This window comes from Lagopus leucura, unplaced genomic scaffold (assembly GCF_019238085.1).
Source record: "Lagopus leucura isolate 7727_CA_CO unplaced genomic scaffold, USGS_WTPT01 Super-Scaffold_100021, whole genome shotgun sequence".
Taxonomy (NCBI): domain Eukaryota; kingdom Metazoa; phylum Chordata; class Aves; order Galliformes; family Phasianidae; genus Lagopus; species Lagopus leucura.
In genome coordinates, this window is record NW_024962274.1 from 4,889,365 (window position 1) to 4,907,889 (window position 18,525).

General features: G+C 38.3%; 1 long non-coding RNA gene across 2 annotated transcripts; it reads right to left on the minus strand.

Annotated features, from left to right (window-relative positions):
* Window positions 1–7,064: 7,064 nt before the first annotated feature.
* LOC122184001 lies at window positions 7,065–15,849 on the minus strand. Of its 2 annotated transcripts, none has more exons than XR_006180467.1 (3): window positions 15,810–15,849; window positions 9,523–9,643; window positions 7,065–7,712 (listed from the first exon to the last, which is right to left on the minus strand). It is a non-coding gene; the product is annotated as an uncharacterized LOC122184001 (long non-coding RNA). The 2 variants fall into 2 exon arrangements; XR_006180468.1 differs by lacking the exon at window positions 15,810–15,849 and adding an exon at window positions 12,460–12,488.
* Window positions 15,850–18,525: the final 2,676 nt, after the last annotated feature.

An 18,525-nucleotide genomic window follows, 5' to 3' on the forward strand; every position in this document is an offset into this window, starting at 1 on the left:
GAAATAAAAAGTGAAGCCTCAGGCATACCTGCAGGTGGCAGGCGCAGGAGTCATGAGGTAAAAATTTTGGCGCCACTTCCCCCCACAAAATGGGTGCGTTCCACACATCATCATCTTTTATTTAGAGAAAATAAAATGAATTACCTCAAGGCCTTCTCCAAAAGGCACCAAGTCAGCCTCACACACACACCACCAGCCTCCTCCTGCCAGCATTCCCAACAAGCTGCAGCCTGTTGCCCTCTTCAGCTGGGCTTCTGACCACTCATGGTAGCCCACAGCCGTCACAGTGCTGACAGGGAGGAATCTCCTCAAGAGGACCATCCTCATCCTTGCACCTGCTCACAGCACCCATTCCCAAGGATCCAGGCTGCCAGACTGCATGCAGACAGGATGAGGCATGGCACATACTGATAACTGAGGCAAGTGGTATGCAGTCTCCACAGCAAGTCGCCATATTGAGCAACAGCAGGGGAAGGTACTGCACAATCCCTGTTCCCAGGTCAAGCACTCTAGTCAACACAAGAGCACATAAAACACGTGCTGAACGCTGCCGGAGTCCCTTCCTCAAACTATTCCTTCCCACTTTCCCCCAGGCCACCTTGCCATTTCCTGGCCAGCTGGGCCATTCTTCAGACCGTTCCCTCCCCCAGGCCACCTTGCCCTTTGCTGCTTCCCTCAGCACCCACCTCAGGATAATCTTCACTGCTGCAAGACAGGACCGTGTCTTTTCTTACCTCCAGCCCTAGCTCAGGGCCAGCAGCCATGAGGTGGGGAGCCATGTTCTCCTGAAAGCAGTTTCATGATCCTCTGACCAGGCAGGGGCACTGAGACAAAGGCCAGTACTGCTGGGCCTAACCATGCTGCAGAGAAGCCACTCAGCAATCCTCTGATCTTTGTCAATAACTGCGTTAGGCCATCCATTTCAGTTGTTTTCTGTGCTTTCATACAATGCAACTGTGTGCTCACAAGTGGACTTTTCTATGGGAAGAAGAACACTGAACAACTACAGTGAGGGGCCTCACTCAGCAGGAGCCAGAGGAGGAACATGCAGTAGCCGCATCAGAAACAAAGGTAAGTGAATAGGAAGCGTTTGAAAAGATCCTAACAAACAGAGGGAAAAAGCAGACCTATGACTTTTTTTTAGAAGCAGTCTGCTAGCAAACATTAGTCAATAGAGTCATACAAACAGTTTGGAGAAAACAAGTTATTTCCTCTAGAGGCTTGAGACAGAAAAAACTGCGTGTAAATGGTTAGCCAGCCTGTGTTAGAAGTAATGGCTCCTTGAGGTGACCTGCAACCAAGTGGATCCATGAACCACACAGACATTTATTAATCAAGGATTTCTTAAAATATTCCTTTTTCAGCCACTAAGTTATCAAATTCTGGAAAAACAAAATTGGTACTAGAGAAGTTATCACCTCCAGAATATGCTTAGTTATCTACCATATTTTTAAATTGGTACATTGCCAAAGAGTAACCCTCAGTGATGTGCAGTCTCATGAGCAGCACACAAAAAAAGCAGCACAAAAGCAGAGCTGACTCAAATCCCCAACAGCCAAGAGGTAGGACAGAGTTAACAACAAGGCCAAAATGGCTGATTGGGATGAATAGGTAAATCTAAGAACACCATTTCTTCAACAGACTGTCAGTGCCCTTTAAAGTACACTAAATTCATCACTCTGCCTTTCAAGCTATGTAGCTGCTGACTCAACTTTTACTTCAAATCTTAAAAAGCAATGAACCTTCAGGGTAAATTTGCCAATACAGAAACTAGTGGAGACACTGCACAAGTGGCTTGTGAGATTAAGCTGTCACAGGTTATGAAGAGGGTTAATCACCAGAGTATTTAAATACATATTTATTTTGCTTATTCCTTGTGTGGTTGGTTTTTTTTGTTTTTTTTTTTTTGTTTGTTTTGTTTTTTAACTGTACAGCAGGGGCATTTTCTCTTTTCCTGCTCCAATTTTGTGCTTACCTGAAATAAATCAGAAATGTGTTATATGGTACAAAAATAAACCTCAAGCCTGAAACAAAACATCAACTTCCCCATGAGAGTTCTTTAAGCTTCATTAAGTACACTCTTGAAGGGAAGGTGGATTAATAGGAAAATGCATAGTAAGATCAGCAGACAAAAGCAAGGTAGAAAGTAGGTTGTTTTGTTTTTAAACAGCAATAATATTCCTATAAGTGTCACAGTTTTTTCTCCTTTCATATTAAAAACTCTGTGCAGCATTGTGATTTGACTCCGCTCAGTTCTGTAGAATAGCACAGTAAGGTTACACAGTCCTTGCAATATCAGTGAAGAAATGCCCTTCATACAGACTATTTTTTTCACAGTTCAGCTTTTAAGTAGATCTACAATGCCTACATCCAAACAGGCAACACGCAAGGTCCCAGCATTATGCACAAAAAAGTAACTAGCCCAGATCAGATCTTGAAAAGGAAAAAGAAAATGGGAAACTGCTACTAGAAGACTCATTCACAATCACACAGCCTCTAGTTCAGCAATTCACCCCACATTTCACTTCTGTAAATCAAATATCAACAGTTGATAAGTGAAACATCTTTCCTCACACCCACAAGAAGTCAAACACCTAAGATCAATCCTTTTCAAGATCTGAATGAGACCCTGACTTTGGCAATGCCATTAAGAACAGCAATATACACACATACAATACATAACCTAATAAGAGACGTTCACCATTTTCTAATCATATGCAAGCTTTAAAAATATTACTGTACCTACTTAATCCTCTACCCCAGTTTAATACTGATCTCATCTACAAGTTTTTCAGTATTGTTGAACTGTATCCTTTGAGGCAGCCCCACTTCAGTAGGAGTAGAAACTGCTTTTTTGCACTATGTGATAAAATTTCTTACAGCACTTTAACAAAGGTAAAATAACATACAGGTCCATACACAAAGGATCAGAAACCTAAGGAATAATTTTAGAAAAGTTTAAATCGCTATTGTGACTCATGATGTTTGCAGTGCAGATAGGTTTTCAGACTGATTTTGAAGAAAGAAAACGAGACTTGGATATATTAATGAGAATATTCTGGAGGGGAAGCTCACTGCAAGCAAGTAGCTGATGAGAGAACAAGAGAGAAAAGGCAAAAGAGACACATGACCATTGGATTTATTGACTTTGATTTCCTCTATGGAGTCCATAAAATACTCCACTAAAGGGTCCAGCAGACAACATAGGATCAATCCTATACAACATAAAGCAGAACCGCATTTAGTATGTATTTTAAGTAGTAATTGACTTTGAAATCTTTTGGGCAAATAAACTAAACTTAAATAAAGAAGATAGTATCTTTAACCAAAGTGGCAACAGAAATGATGGAGTGACATGGGCAATTAAGCATACACATCACAAATAACAACAGCCACCCTTAAGGTAGGCAAACAAATTGATTTTCTGCTTCTGTGAAGCTTAACAAGTGTTCTTCTAACAAACTTGCTTCCCAAAACACTCTCAAAGTACCACACTGATCAAATTTATTTCTTCCATTTAAAACAAACAACAGCAGCAAAACCCAACAATAAGCAAAACAAACAAAAACACCAGATGCTTATCTTTCAAACCCAGTATCATAATATCCTTAGAAGACCTCTAAAAGCACAGCAGCTAGTAGATACTGTGGTAGAAAGTTTCCTTTCACTCTCATCATAAAAAATGCTTCTAAAGATATTGTCAAACATAATATGATGATTAGAAATGATTGACTGGCTTTCTGCCATCGTACATTGTACTTGCTCAAAATTTATTTCTCATGCGACCTTATATGTGTAATAAGGATAGACATATCCAGTTCAGAATTGACAAAACATCATTTTTCCTCTTTGCTGAGCTAGCTTCCCCCCCCCCAGAGCAATCTCACTAATATACAGTTGAAGCATGCTGGCAGAAGTCAGTTTGCCTCTTCATAAGCTGTGTAGGTGCTTGCTGTATTTAAAACAGATTACAGTCTATAGTAAAAATGATTGATTTGGATCCAATAGAAGTACACTGAGGTACACAGCATACTTTTCAAAAAGACCTTAGTAGACTTTATTAATAAGATCCCCCTTAACTCTAGGGTTAAACTCTAGTTTACCCTCTCCATAGGCAAACCAAGAAAACTCAGTGCACAAAAGCACCCTCAACACTTCTCTCGTGTCAAGGCCAGCAAAAGCTATAACTTGACCCAGCCCAGAAAACAGTCTCTGTGATAACCTCATCAGCTATTTCTGCTAAGCTTTAGACGACGTCTGTAAGCCACCGTCAGAATTGCTCAGAGAGTTAAAACGAAGGAGAGAAGGCAGTGACAAAAGGACTTGCCGAACCCACCGGTGAGCCTCTGGTGAGTAGAAAAAAAAGTCCTACAGACACCACCTGAGAAGCCCCAGGCCAACATACTGTGCTTTATGTCAGCTGATAACTATCAAGAGAATTTACCACAAAACATTGAATCTCCACATACAAAGCATTTCACACAACAGCAAAAGGCAAAATCTTTCTCAGCCTAAGTCTTACCTGAAACTACACCGTACCTCCTTCATTAGTGCTACCCAACTGAACAGAAGCAGAGCCAGTACAGAACCTGAACCTCCTCTCCCCAACAATCTCTGGCAGAAATCAGTTACACAACTGCCACAATCACAAAGGTGTTAACCCCTTCTCCAGCAGGCTGATTCTGCAAGCACAAGTTACAACTGCTTCTCCTGAAGGAAACTTCAAGGGATAAACCAGTCCCTGAATGATAACTGTGTTTGAAGTAGTCATTACTTCTTAGGTACCCATCACTTAAGTTTAACTGAAAAGACATCTCAGGCTGCTGCCTCTTTAGGTAGTCTGAAAAGCTGCTGAGCCTATTTTGGATAAAAAGTAACTTTTTCTCAGCAAGATGTACTTTAGGTGAATACACTAAATGAAATTAGAGACTACAACACAACAAATATCATTTGTAGATGGTGCATAACTTTTAAAAGAATTCAATTCCTGAAAGCACTCAGAGACACCAAACTCCTATGCTTTAACTGCAACTCAAGTTGAGAGCACACAGTGAATTTTTGTCCATTGCTTCCCATGACGCGCAAAAATTTAGGTAATGAAAAGTGGTGAGAGGAACTGGGAAAGAGAAAGCTAGAAAGACCCGGTAGTGGCAACAGTGTAACATGCAGGGCAGAAAAGGAAATTACAAGGTCCCCTATGGAAATCCAGGCAATTCTCATCAGAATAGATGACACACAAGACAAACGCTTCTTCCAGTACATACATGCAAATGATTCAACTCCCATTATTTATGTGAAGATTTGTGGTACTTTGCATCCTTTCTCCTTTAGTACAGTTGGCAGGATTTGGATTCAATTCAGTTTCTCTAAAGCATTACATAGGGCTGTCTCATCTACAGAAGACTTGTAGTTAAGGAAGGAATAAGTATATCAGGTGTGTGTTACGCAACTTCTCTTTTAGCCCCAGTCACAAAAAATGGTGCATCTGAGGACTTTTGTGAGGATTCTAAAAGCAGGAAGCTATTGCCAGACATTTTGTCCTGCAACGGAACATTAAACTGTATAATATTTTGTTCTCCTTTCAGATAACAGGCTTCACTCTCTTCTTTTCTATGTGTAATAAATTGCCTATTACAGAGCATGACCTGCTAGATTTGAGGGTAGCTGTTAGGTATAAAATAAAAATATGATATTGTTACAATTGGAAAGATTAGCATGACAGAAGGGCAACACAGAAGTAAACACCAAAGGGACTAGCGCAGATGGAACAGTGTTACAAAGGAAAAGAAAGGCACTCACCTGTCTCTGAGGCTCACAGAAAAGACTCCACAAGGGAGGAATCTCTAACTAGAGATTCTTTTCTAGAGGCAGTCAGCCCTTAAATGGGGTCTGAGAGGTGCAGCCAGGCTCCACCCCTTCCACTCACACAGTTGAACTGCCTTCAGCTGTGCTCCCAGGGCTGACCGGGTCCTTCCCCAGGTGCTCAATCAGTGGATCAGGCCATGACTTACAGTTACCATAGACATCTCATTTGCAATTTTCAGAAATCTGAGGTGGTTGACCTGGGTACACAACACATAGGGAACACTATTTTTTCTTTCCTCTGCTTTCTTCCAGAACATGTAGCAATGAAGTACTTTCCATCAGTATACTGTAAACCTTAGTCTCCTACCCAGAGGCAAGACCATGAAGTGTAGGAGATCATTTATCATAGCTCATGAATTATATGTGTAAAGAGAATATTTTCTGTAGTACGATGGGGGAAAGAAGGGTAAAATTTGCCAATTGCAGTTATCAAGGCAATGCAGGCTTTGCTAGAAGCATAAAATAATTAGGATGACGTCTCTGATCAAAGCAAGTTGTGCTCTTGCTTTTGAGGAAAAGCTTCTGAGGAAAGGCTCAGTCAGCATTTTGATAGAGTAAAACTGAAGTCCTCAAAGGTTGAGGTTATTAAAGATTTTAGAGAGGGCTTTTTTTTTTTTTTTTTCAATGAAATCAGAGTTAGTTAATTCTCTAAGTACACTATATTTGAGGTAAGCATTTTCTCTAAAATATTAACTAGATATTTCACTTGCTGTTCTAAAGCATTTTGTAAAGTTATAAAGCTGAGCAATAACTGCATCACGTTGTAGCTTTCAGTAGTTCCAGTCAGCATAGTCCAGTCTATATAGAGGACAGCAGACTGGGAGGTATAAATTTACTCCCTTCAGCTACCTGCAGAATTAGATAATACACATGATTTTTCAGACAGAGACATCCAGATCTACCCAGCCCTTAAGGAAAGGATGTCTGGGAAATTAGGTAGGTCATTTCTGCTACAAGTTCTAAAGATAACTGCAGTGCAGCCACAAGCATCAATACTGTCAGCCACTGCTAAACATAACAATTATGCTTGTTCTTGTGCTCTAGTTAGGAAAGAGGCACATTAGAGAGGCTACATCCTCCATCCTGAGCTGAAAAAGAAACAGAGGAGGTTACTATGCTTTAATTACAAGCACATCTGCAAGGTAATTTGCTGTAGGGATGGCACTTCCCACTTTTCTCATGGATAACTGATAAAGAAATGATAAGAATGCATTTTATTTCTGTTGCTTGGTGAATGATGAAAATCAGATAGCTTTCAAACTTAATTAAACATTTGAATTGCAGATTTGGTGCTGAAATTCTGTGAGGTAGTAAGACCTCACAGATTTGTTCTAAAACTGTGGTCAAGTTTCACCACTTTGCCATCTTTCAAGTGGAAAGGCCCGCAGAAGGTACTGGTATTTTGGATCTTGAAGCTCTGGCAGCTTCCAAAGTTCTCTGGAATGCTGCATGGTGTTTCCATTGGTGTTACTAAAAACTTAACTAGTTATTTTTCCTCACACATCAATTGTAATTTTTAGCCAGTTCTTAATCCAAGCCATTTCCTGTTCATCACAGAGCATCCTGCAATCAACATCCATTCAGTTTTTAAGAATAAACACCCAAGATTTCAGCAGGATCCTTTAGTATTCTTTAAGACTGTGTGTGTGAGATGCAGAACATTTACATTAGGCTTTAGATATCTTTTTAATGAACTTGACCAGGCAGCTGTGTTATGCTGACTAAGGTAAAACATACTACAGACTTCTGACAGCACGGGACTGGAGCCAGTTGCTTGTTTACAGCTAATAGTCACTACAGATTTAGTTCCAAGTTTACTCAGTGTGGTCTTCTCCCATTTTCCCAACCTGGAAGGAAAGAAAAAAAGATAACAGAAGTTAGCACACAAGTAATTATTTTTCTTTCCTCTAAGGAATAATGATTAGTCTTCCATAGCAAAGGTAATTTGCATTCACTTTTCCAGTAAGTATGCTGTGTTTATGCAGTTACAGCTGATAAAGGCTAACAGGTAACGACAAGCCTCTCTACAGAATTCAACCCTTTTAACTAGATTTTGGAGTTTACAGGCTGCCAATTGTGGGTAGCTGGGGTTATGGTATTCTTCCTAACACTTGCTTATTTTTAAGCTTACAAAGATCTTAAAAGTTTTTAAAAATCCTCTTAAGATTGTAAAATTCATTTGAGGCAAGAGATAGTGGCAAAAGAGCCTCTATTGGCTTCACTGATCAGTTTTTGCAGCAAATGATTGTGCTTTCAGGTGCATCAGTAAAATAGAATGAAAGTATATAAAATTTCATACTTTTTCTGTGTGCCTAACATTGTACATGTGCACCTATCTTTGTAAACTACACTGCATTCATTATGCCAGGTTTGTTAGGTACACATAGGCAAGCCCACTTTTGGAAAATACAGGATTCCATTGTAAAACAATTTACCTTGAGAATCAAGTCGTTTCAGAAAGCTCAACCACAATCTTTGCTTACTAATAATAGGGCATTCTTGATGGAGAAAGTATTTGAACACTGCAGAGTCTTTAATGTTTCCTGTGACTACAGTAAGTTGTACGCACTGACAGGAAGCAAAGGTCTTTTAGTTGCATAGGTTCACAGTAGGAGATTAAGATAATTGAACTGCATCTTATAAATGATGGGTATTAAGACAGTATACAGAAATTCCACCCTGTGTCTGAAAAAGACTACCAAAAGAGAACTGCATTCATCTTGGGCATTTGACAGCTTTTTCCTCATTCCACAGTTTTAAAGATTACTTTTACACTGACTCATTATTTAACCAAACTTTGTACCCAGGAGCCATTTGGGATATTTGATAACACTAACACATCTTCCATAAATGGCAGCATTTTATTACACATTCCAGCTTCCTAGGTTCTAAATTTTCAGCTCTGAAACAACAAAGCACTTGCACAAACTTCAAATGCCACCTCAGATGCACAGGAAAAATGGTATATTTTGCTAACTTCCTAAAGATGATAGAGATTTTTCTTAAGGTGTTTTCCAAGACATGTTAAAATTTGAACTTACATAGCTTCTCAGTCGCACTGATTTGGTAAGTGTATTTTCTCTACCAGCTGTATTTTGATTCTAAATTACATGGAAGAGAAGCAATTTATTCTGCTTCATGAAACAGTTCTGAAGTTTTCTATTATGTTACTAACATCTTAATTGCTTTTTTTTTTTTTTTTTTTTCTGTTTATTCCAAAACCTTTTAAAATATTTTGTTTACCCTTTTTCTTACGACATAACTCATTCAGCATAACAGTTGTATTTGTCAAAATAGAACAAACAATTTCTGCTTTGGATGATTTAGAAATCACATTACTTTATTGCCATGTACCCCACAATCATTGCTGACCACTCACATTTGAGACAGTGGTCCTAGTTTGAATGGCCTCCGCAAACTGCAGTGACTGATAATATAAAAGGTATCATAGAAGTTATTTTTCCAGGTAGCATTTGCAAAGACAGCTCAGTGGCTTAACAACTAAATAATGCACATTTGATTTTCAAAAGCAAATGGGATTTTTTCTAGGAGCCAGATTTTGAGTGTACAGACAGATTTCAAAACATAGATTTGCAATGCTTTTTATCATACAGGAAAACACCTGCGAGATTTTGAAAAGCTTACTGGTTTTCTTACCTGGTCTTTCAACATCTAAATGCCATTTACAGTTTGGCTCTATGTCAGGACTGATATTAAGCCTTGGTTTGCAGGTTTCTTTGTTTCTTGCTTTAATTTCCAATAGTTTACATGCCATATCCTATGGTAGAGAAAAATAACAGCCTTTCTGTGGAACACTCTTGATTACATGGAGAGCAATGAAAGCCAGTTGAAATGAGTATAAGCCATTTTACCATCTTAACAGGTTTTGGATCTGACCACAACAAAAGACTCTGTTGATTACTTTTAGTAATGGCACTTTTCATCTATTTAATTATTCCTCACAAACGCCTTTAAAAGGATTTATTTTCTACACAATACATAGATAAATTATAATGATAAAACATAACGTGACACCATTATTCTCTAGGAAAACGGTCATAGCTTTTGTTTTATTTTCTTCATGTTTAATGCAAGTAATTTTCCATACATGCAGAAAGCTGTGTGTATGATCATTTCCAGCAAAGATCAAAGGAGAATTTAATTTCACAGCTTATCAATAAGAAAATCTTTCATTTTCTCAACTAATGTTTATATTCATAGGTTGGAAACTTGAGATAAATTTCCATAGAAGAATAAAAAAGTATTCATTCTCCTATGAAGGCTGCAGTCTGCCTGCACATAGAAGAAAGCAACTCCTGCCAGACTGCTTGTTTCCTGGCTAGATGCTGGACAAAAACCAAAAAATATTTTAGTGCTCCTTCTGCACCAATGCACCATTCAGCACAATTAATTCCTCCACCAAATAAAAGTTGAACAAAACTGACGTGTGACTTCGTGGCTTGAGACAATCAGAAAAATGCTACTCAAGTCCATGTGCTCTACTGCAAATTAAGTCACTGCTATCCTTCAGTTGCTCTTCTAAAAACGAAGAGAAAAATATTTACACAATAGGTGCAGATCTGCATAGAAGCCATTGATGTTATAAGCTGCTTAGCAGTTCTACCAGATACAATTTGCCATGAAGCCCATGGAAGGTAGGGAACCTAACCTCAGGCCTTAAAGAATTTAGCCACCTTATTTTCAAACTTGCCATAAATAACAGCCTAGTAAAGATAATTATTTATATGTGACTAGTGTACAGGTACAGAAAGATACTACAGAAGAATATACATTAAGATGTCCTGAAGAAGAATTCATTAACAAAATCAGAGCATAATTAGTTACTAGCCAAAGTTATGTCTCCAAGCATGACTAAGTATGACTGACAGTAATGCTGTGATTAAATGTATGTCCGTCCTAAAAGTGAGGGAGCTGTGAGAAACAAGGAATGCACAGAATCCCAGAGAGAATGACGCACATTCATCTTGTCTGTGCTTGCAGAATCATCAGCCTTGAGTAAGGAAAGACACATGATTACATTTTCCTAACAAAAGTCTGCACTATATGAGAAGGAGATTCATTATGTTGATAAGGATTTTAAAGTATTCCTTTCAGCTAACTGTGGAAAGTCAGTCACAGAACTATTTTGTAGACACTTTTAGCATAACGTATAGGGATGGGATGATCCTTGATCAGCAACACCATTAAGCAAGTAAGCACACATTCAGTTGAAGGCATGTGATTAATCCCAAACTTCAGCAGACCTCTTAGGTTTGAATTTAAGATTCCGGCGCACCTCACGGTTCACTACTCAGACAAGCAGAGATAGCCTCAAGTGCTCGGCTCAGAAAAAGAAATCTCCAAAAATGTCATTTTGATTTGAAATCTAAATTCATCCTAAAGAAAAACTCTGATGTGAAAGTACATTTCTTTCACCTACAGTAGGCAAAAGAGACATGTTCAGGTCTTCTAGCCTGTAGGCCTGTGCCATTCCTCCACAAGTACAAAATATCAAAAGTTTTTTGATGAGGTGAGCATGAATGAATTCTCTGTTCTCCAAATCACCAAGACTAGGCTGCAGAAGAATTCTCTGCCTAAAATATGGAGAAAGAATGAAAGGAATGTGGGTGTTCTTCCCTCTGGGGTTTAGTCTTGTTTATTTTAGAAGGCTAGCATGTCAAAAAGCTGACTTATACTCCACAGCCATGTGTGAGTGATTTATATAATTTAGTGTAATTTGAAAAGCAGTTCTCTGCAACTCTGACTTCAGCAAAGCACAGAAATGTGTGCTTGAATGCCACTGTGAACAGATCTTTTCCTAAAACTAAGCTGGGCACGATTCATTCAGCAGTCCAACATTTTATCCTCTTTTACATCAACAATTGTTTTTTTTTTCAAAATAATATTATCGAGGCTTTAAGAATTTTATTTAGAGCCAGGCTGTTGAAAGAACAGGGTCTGCCACAACCAAAAGACAGATATGTGTCACCAAAGAGAGATGCACAGGACAATCCAGGAGTAAGACACTTGCAGGCAGAAAAATCATGCTGATTTTTCTTTCATGAAAGAGCCCAAGTGAGAAAGAGAAGTCATAGGAACTGAGAGAAAAGGCAGCTACAGAATATTGGTGCTGTGGCCCAGAGGGAAATTTGATAGATGAAATTATGAGCTGGCAAGAGCTAGAAAGGAGTTTCTGGTACCCACAATTTTTGCTAAGGGCCTAGAACATCAGAAAAGTTGTGCTGTCAACCACTTTCACACAATAATTTCTATATTTCTTCTACTGTAATGCATCAACATAATGATACTGCCTATCTTGTCAAGGCTCAAAAGTAAATACAGTAAAAAAAAAAAAACAAAAGCAAACAAACAAGAGACAACAGTGAAAGAGTAAACACAAATAAGAGAAATGCAACTTGACAGGCAAGTTTCAGGCTTTTTTTTTCCCCCTCCTAAACATAACTGTGATTTCCTGGGGTATAGTATTGTTCAGATTTTGACCCACTACTGTTTATCATATAGACATCAATGTCATTCAGCCTTCACTCTGACCTCATTAGTCATTACAGCAACTCCATGTTAGAGTCTTCTTACCCTTCACATCAGGTTTCTGGTTATTTCCATCAAAACCAGCAACCTCTCACTTCTAGCAAATCCTGATGAACATAACAGAATGTAGCAATTAGTAGAAGCCAAAGGCAGCAGTATCAGAACTTCATCTTCCATGAACACTTCTCTCACATTTCTGTACCCATATATGAGGTCTAACAAATTACTGTGTTTTATTTTGCAAGATCTTACTGCATGAAGTCTTAGTTCGTTTGCCAAGACAACTTATTCCTCCAGATAAGGTGGATGCAGCCAGGTCTCTTATCTCTTCTGTATGGGAGTCCCATACAGTCATGCCTTAGAGGACATTCACACTTCTATTTGAAACAGAAGAAAATTAGAAGCTAGACTGCATAGCTAAATTATACAGGGAAGGAAATGTGACAAGGGCAACTAGGACACAACCAGTTCTTCAAGGTGTTAAGTTTTATAGAACAAGTATATTAGTACTGAAGCAAAATTCAATGCCTCTAGAAATTACTGTGTGTCATAAGCATCAGGATTTCACAGCGGCCTTAACATGAATTATTTATTTTTCTTTCTATTTATCATTTCAATATGTAAAGTAAGCACGTTCACAGCCATTTCCCAGAGAGCTGCAGCTAGACAATTTTCAAAGCTAAACTGAGATCTTACTTGGACATTAGTCACACCCCCATATTCAGGATTCAGTCACTTTAAAGCATTCTTTCAGGATCTCACGATAATTAGAGCTGGTGAAGTCAAACCATTGGCCCATGCTTTACCAACACTGCTGCAGCAGCTAGCCCATGACAGTGACTACACAAAACTTTGTCAGAAGCATCAGCCCAGGCCTTGCCTGAAACAAGCTGCAGTTTGCCACAGGCACAAGTTGCACTCATGCTGTTGTCTGTGACCACGCCATAAGTCAAACCAGTGACATTACATGCCTTTATATTGCCTTCCTTTCTCCTTGTGCTCAAAAAAGGGCAAGTTATTTTTAAACCAAAACATATCAGTGACCTTTGCACACTGCTTTTCTTGCCTTTTCTGAACTGCCTTTTTCTGTTACTATATTGGGATTTTTGCTTCAAAACATTTTCAATTTAATTCTGCCATTTCTCATGTTACTTGAGGCAGCACTCGCTTATAAGAGCATCATAATTTTAGTTCAAAACTATTCTCATAAAATTACAATATATACACTGAAAGCTGAAATTGCTATCCATTGTGTACAAAGCACTTAAAGTGTTCTCCACTAATTACTGCCTGTAAGAAGAATTTTATGGATCTGAACTATGTATTACATAGTTGCATTTTTCAAGTCACCCAATACAGAAATTCTGAAATTCCGGTTTGTTTTAGACTTTATTTTGAACTTTATTCTGTCTACAAAGGACCAGATATTTCCCACTCAGCATAAACTAGAGGGTACAAAGGTAACTTGTCAACTTAAAATCTTATTAGAAACTGCACAGCGTTTTAAACAAACTCAGCATTTTTTGCCAAAGTGACCAAAGCTTCTTTCCAGAGCACAGAGTTGGAATTTATTAGGTAATTAAAACATCCCAATCATACAAGCTACAGAGTACCTGGACAAAAGTGAAGTCTCTTGAACAACATTGGCCAAGCCGTTCATCTCTATTTCTCCTTCCAAACCTTTGTCATCTTGAATTCTTTAGAGCACACGATGGTAGTCATTATTTAACACAGTGCAATGAGGCCTCAAAATTTGTTGACAAATCAGCGAATTAGCGTAAAACATATATAAGGTGCCAGTGGAGATAGTGGAATGGAGCTGAATTTAACACAATCTCTAAAGTTTTAATAGTACAAAAATAGTAAAAGGTCCAAAAACTCCAAATTTATCAAGCTTTTCAATGTTTGTGCCAGATATTTTACTGAACTACAGACAAGCACTGAATCTGAATAGCAGTAGAGGGCTCCTCATTTGTCATCTGACACATACACATTCAAATTTTTGTGCACCTTGTTCTCTTGCTCATTTCTTCACAGTCACATGAATCATAAGACGTGGTATCACTCTACATTCCTTTTACACTTCACAAAAAACTCTGTATCCATGAAGATCCACTGAAGTTTCCCACATCTAACACTTCACCTTCACCAAACCTGCTGCTCCCTTTTAGGATTTGACAAGACATGGCAATGTTGCCAAGAGGAATCAAACCACGTGAGCTTGCAGCTTTGAGCGCAGTAAGAGCACCTAAATTCCATCATGTGGTACCCTGGAAGGCTGAACCGAATGCAAAGTTTACAATAACTCCTCAGCACAACAAAGCAATCCCAGATCTGTTATTTTAAATCTCATCCATAACTTTCAGTTTGGCTTTCATGCACACACAGACCTTTACGGAATCATCATTTCAGTTTTGTTTTGCATATAATTTTGTTTAGCATTCCTTTTTTTGTTTAGCTACCACTTTTACTACGTCATGGTTTTGACAGCTTCCTCCCAAGCTAAAGGTTCTTGCCTATGCACAGTAGATTGAAAGCATTCTTATTAATATTTTACCATAATAACTCTCAACACTTCCGTGGTCTTTTGAGAACAGACATCAACCAAAATTGATTAAATATTACAAAAACTGCATTTTTTAAAAAGAATCTTGAATCATGCAGTATTTCAGTAAATGATGTAATGGTCAGAGTAAAGCAACGTAGTTCTTGAAGCATAACCTGCCAGATAAAGTTCTTACATTCTCCTATCAATTAAATATGAAAATCGGTTACTTTGAACAGCACTAATTTCAGCTATAAAATATATACTTAATATTTTAAACAGTGCAGCAACTTCTTTGTTTCTAGAATTGTCAAGTATGTGACAATATTTTAGTATGCTTTGGCCTATTAATTCTGTACTCTAAATATTTAAGCCACTTGCTTATAATAAAAAAAGCACAAGGTATATGTTGAGAAATGATTAATCATTTACATTTTTATAATATTTTCCATCCAGTAAAACTAAGAGAAGTTTTATAGGTTGCACAAGGGTCCGTTTCCTTGTTACAGCCAAGCAGGGTTTCTGCAAAGCAGAATTTGAATACAGAACTAATTTAATAATAGATAGCAACCTTCTAGTGGAAAAAAAGAGTAATTTATTCAGTTGAAGTTGGAAATTCAATAATTTAACAGCAACATAGTACCCTTGATTCGCTTTGGTGCACTGACTGATATTGGAGCGGAGTGCAACTCACAGCTAACCTCTGGGAAATCTCTACCTTTAGGTATACAAAATTGTATTGGTCCAGCATTGTATAATCAATCAACATACAGGTGTTATAATTAAGAAATATACAGGAGAGTTTGGCTAAGCAGGTTATTAAACCAGAAAGAATAGATAGAGGGTTTACCCTTGTCCTGGGCTTGCTGGAAAACTCCAAAAGGAGGGATCTCCAGAAAGAGATCCTTCCCCACTGGTAGTCAGCTCTTAAATGGGGTCTAGGAGAGGTGAAGCCAAGCTCCATCCCCTTCGGTAGCACAGGTGAATTGCCTTCAGCTGTGCTCCCAGGGCTAATCATTGCTCATCTCAGGTGATCAATCAGAGGTTCAGGCTGTGATTCAGCAGTTCCCATACAAGTAAGTGTCTATTGACATTGGAAAGATGGATTTGTGCCCTTAAAGCTTCTATCATGGTCATGATGGAAAATAAACTTGAAATCTGAAATGCCATTTATTGTTGCAAAAATCAGGAGCATGACTCAGTCTTTGCTGTTATAGTGCTAGCTTGGGTGATATGGCATGAATGATTCTGTGTCAGCAGTACAGCTATACCTCTTAGTGTGCATGATGTTCTTTCCTCTACTGCTGATCCCATATGCTTAGTCTCTCATGCATGTTTTCTGTAACTCTTCATATTACACATTAACTTGCCTGCATTTTCTTCTTCAGATAGCAGTTTTGGTCGGCTTGCTACAAATCTTAAGACAGGGCATATATTCATCACCAAAATGAAATAGGATAAGACAGCAACCCAGACAGAATTTATGCAGAATCTGAAGAAGAGCAAGTGACGGTTAACACATTTACATAGCACGTAGGAGCTACCTGCAGATTTCCAACATGTAATTCTTGATTTGATTCTCTATCACATCTGCTACCTAGGAGACTGCCTGTGGCTACTAAATGCAGTATGACAGTTGAAATTTGCTAGCCCTAAAGTTGGCCCTATTCTGAATAAATAAGAAAATGATTTTGCACTTTTTCTATGTTTTTTGTCTCGCTGACTCGAAAAAGGCAGTCTGACCCCTAGGACACACTTTGAGGCTTTTGGTTTTGCGTTTTAAAAGTGCTGAAGGGCAATCATGCCACTGATGCAATGGTATGATTATTAATCATTGGTTCTTCATAGTAATTTAATTAGATACTTGGGAGTAGCAATTTTCTTTTTATGCTAATTATGGTACTTATTGTCCAGATTTCTTATGCTTTAAGTTAGTTGACTGAAGTGCCTAGAGAACAGATATCTTCTGATTTTATGAAAGGATCGGAACTAAACGGACAATCACACAAAATAAGTCTGCTCTGATATTAACCCACATTCAAGAAAAATATTTAGCAAATACTTAGCTGTTTTGAAGCTTTAGTTATTTATTTTAGCTTTTCCTGATGCTCACTAAAATCCTAGCCTCAATAGAAGAATCCATTCTAGAAGATGCAGAGTGCCAACAACTTGTTTCAAGATCCACCCTGCCAGTCCAGGGCAGGCATACAGTGGTGCTGGGTACAGAGGCACACACTGCTGTTCACTCCTAAAATATGTAGCATCTCCTCAATCACAGACATAATTAAACAAACTGGCCAGCAGAGACCTAATTTACCTTCTAACCAACCATCTGTGCACTTAGGCTGGCTCCAGGATGGCAGGATCTATAACCCATTTCACCCCCACCCATCCCTACCTATCTTTTTCTGCAGTGACAGAGAGTGAACTGGAATGCAGATGCAAAATGAACCAGTTCATGGAACTTAATCAGAAATACAGAGTCGGATAAGCACGACTTTTGCTCAGTTTTCAATTTCGCTGCATGGTGGCTGACCAAACAACTGTAGAGTTGTCAGCTCCTAAATGAGGATGATAGCAGGAATATAGAGCTGAGTTAGCAGGAGTAAACAGTTGAATCTGCTGATTCAGCCTCTCTTTTGAAACTTCCTTGTTATGTTGGCTTCTCACCGCTACAAGGGCAGGGGAAGAGCTCAAGATATCTCCTCCAGTAGCATCTGTACAAATCAAGGGGGGTTTTTCTCTTACTTATTTCCTGAACATCTATTTTAAAACTTTTCCTAAAACATAAACCTGAATTTAATAGAAATACTTGAACATGAATTATAATCTCCTTCTTTAAAATCTCATCTCCATCTTGCTCATCAATAAGTATTGAGCTTGTTGTCTTTTTTATCTATCTATCTCTACCTAAATTTCAAAGTAGACCTTCCTGTATGGTAAGGACTGACAGCTTTATAGCAACGGAAAGCCCTATGATCTTTGATTCTTAAAGAACAAAAACATGAAAAAGTGATTATTTTAGGTAAGTCTATGATTCTATGAACCTGGAAAGGGTTCTGAAGGTTAGGTACAGCATTCTCCTTTGCCTGAAGCCACTGCACTTAATCACCAATGTTTACAGCGTTCTGGATATGAAGATCAAAAACAAACAAACAATAGAGCTAGTGAAGATTTTTAAGCGTCTCTGACCCTTCAAAAGTAGTTTGTGCACACCCAGTGTGCCATCCCCTAAATAATTATTTGTACAGCTTAGATATCTCCTGCACAATTAGGCCATGGCTTCACTATTTCAAACTTGAACTCACTAAACCTTTGAACTCATTACAGTAGCACTCTGTGGCATACATGAAGAACTTAATTTAAAATCAATATATAATCCAATTACTAACCTTGTGAACAGGAGAGAGATCTCTCCCAGTATTCTTTTTCCCCTATTGTGGATGCATACTAAGCTCATATAAAGATTTTTGAATGTCTAGTTGCTTATAACTTGTTTCATGTTTGCAAAATTAATGTGATTTTTATTACCACAAGTGATAAATATGGTTTTAGAAATCATTCAC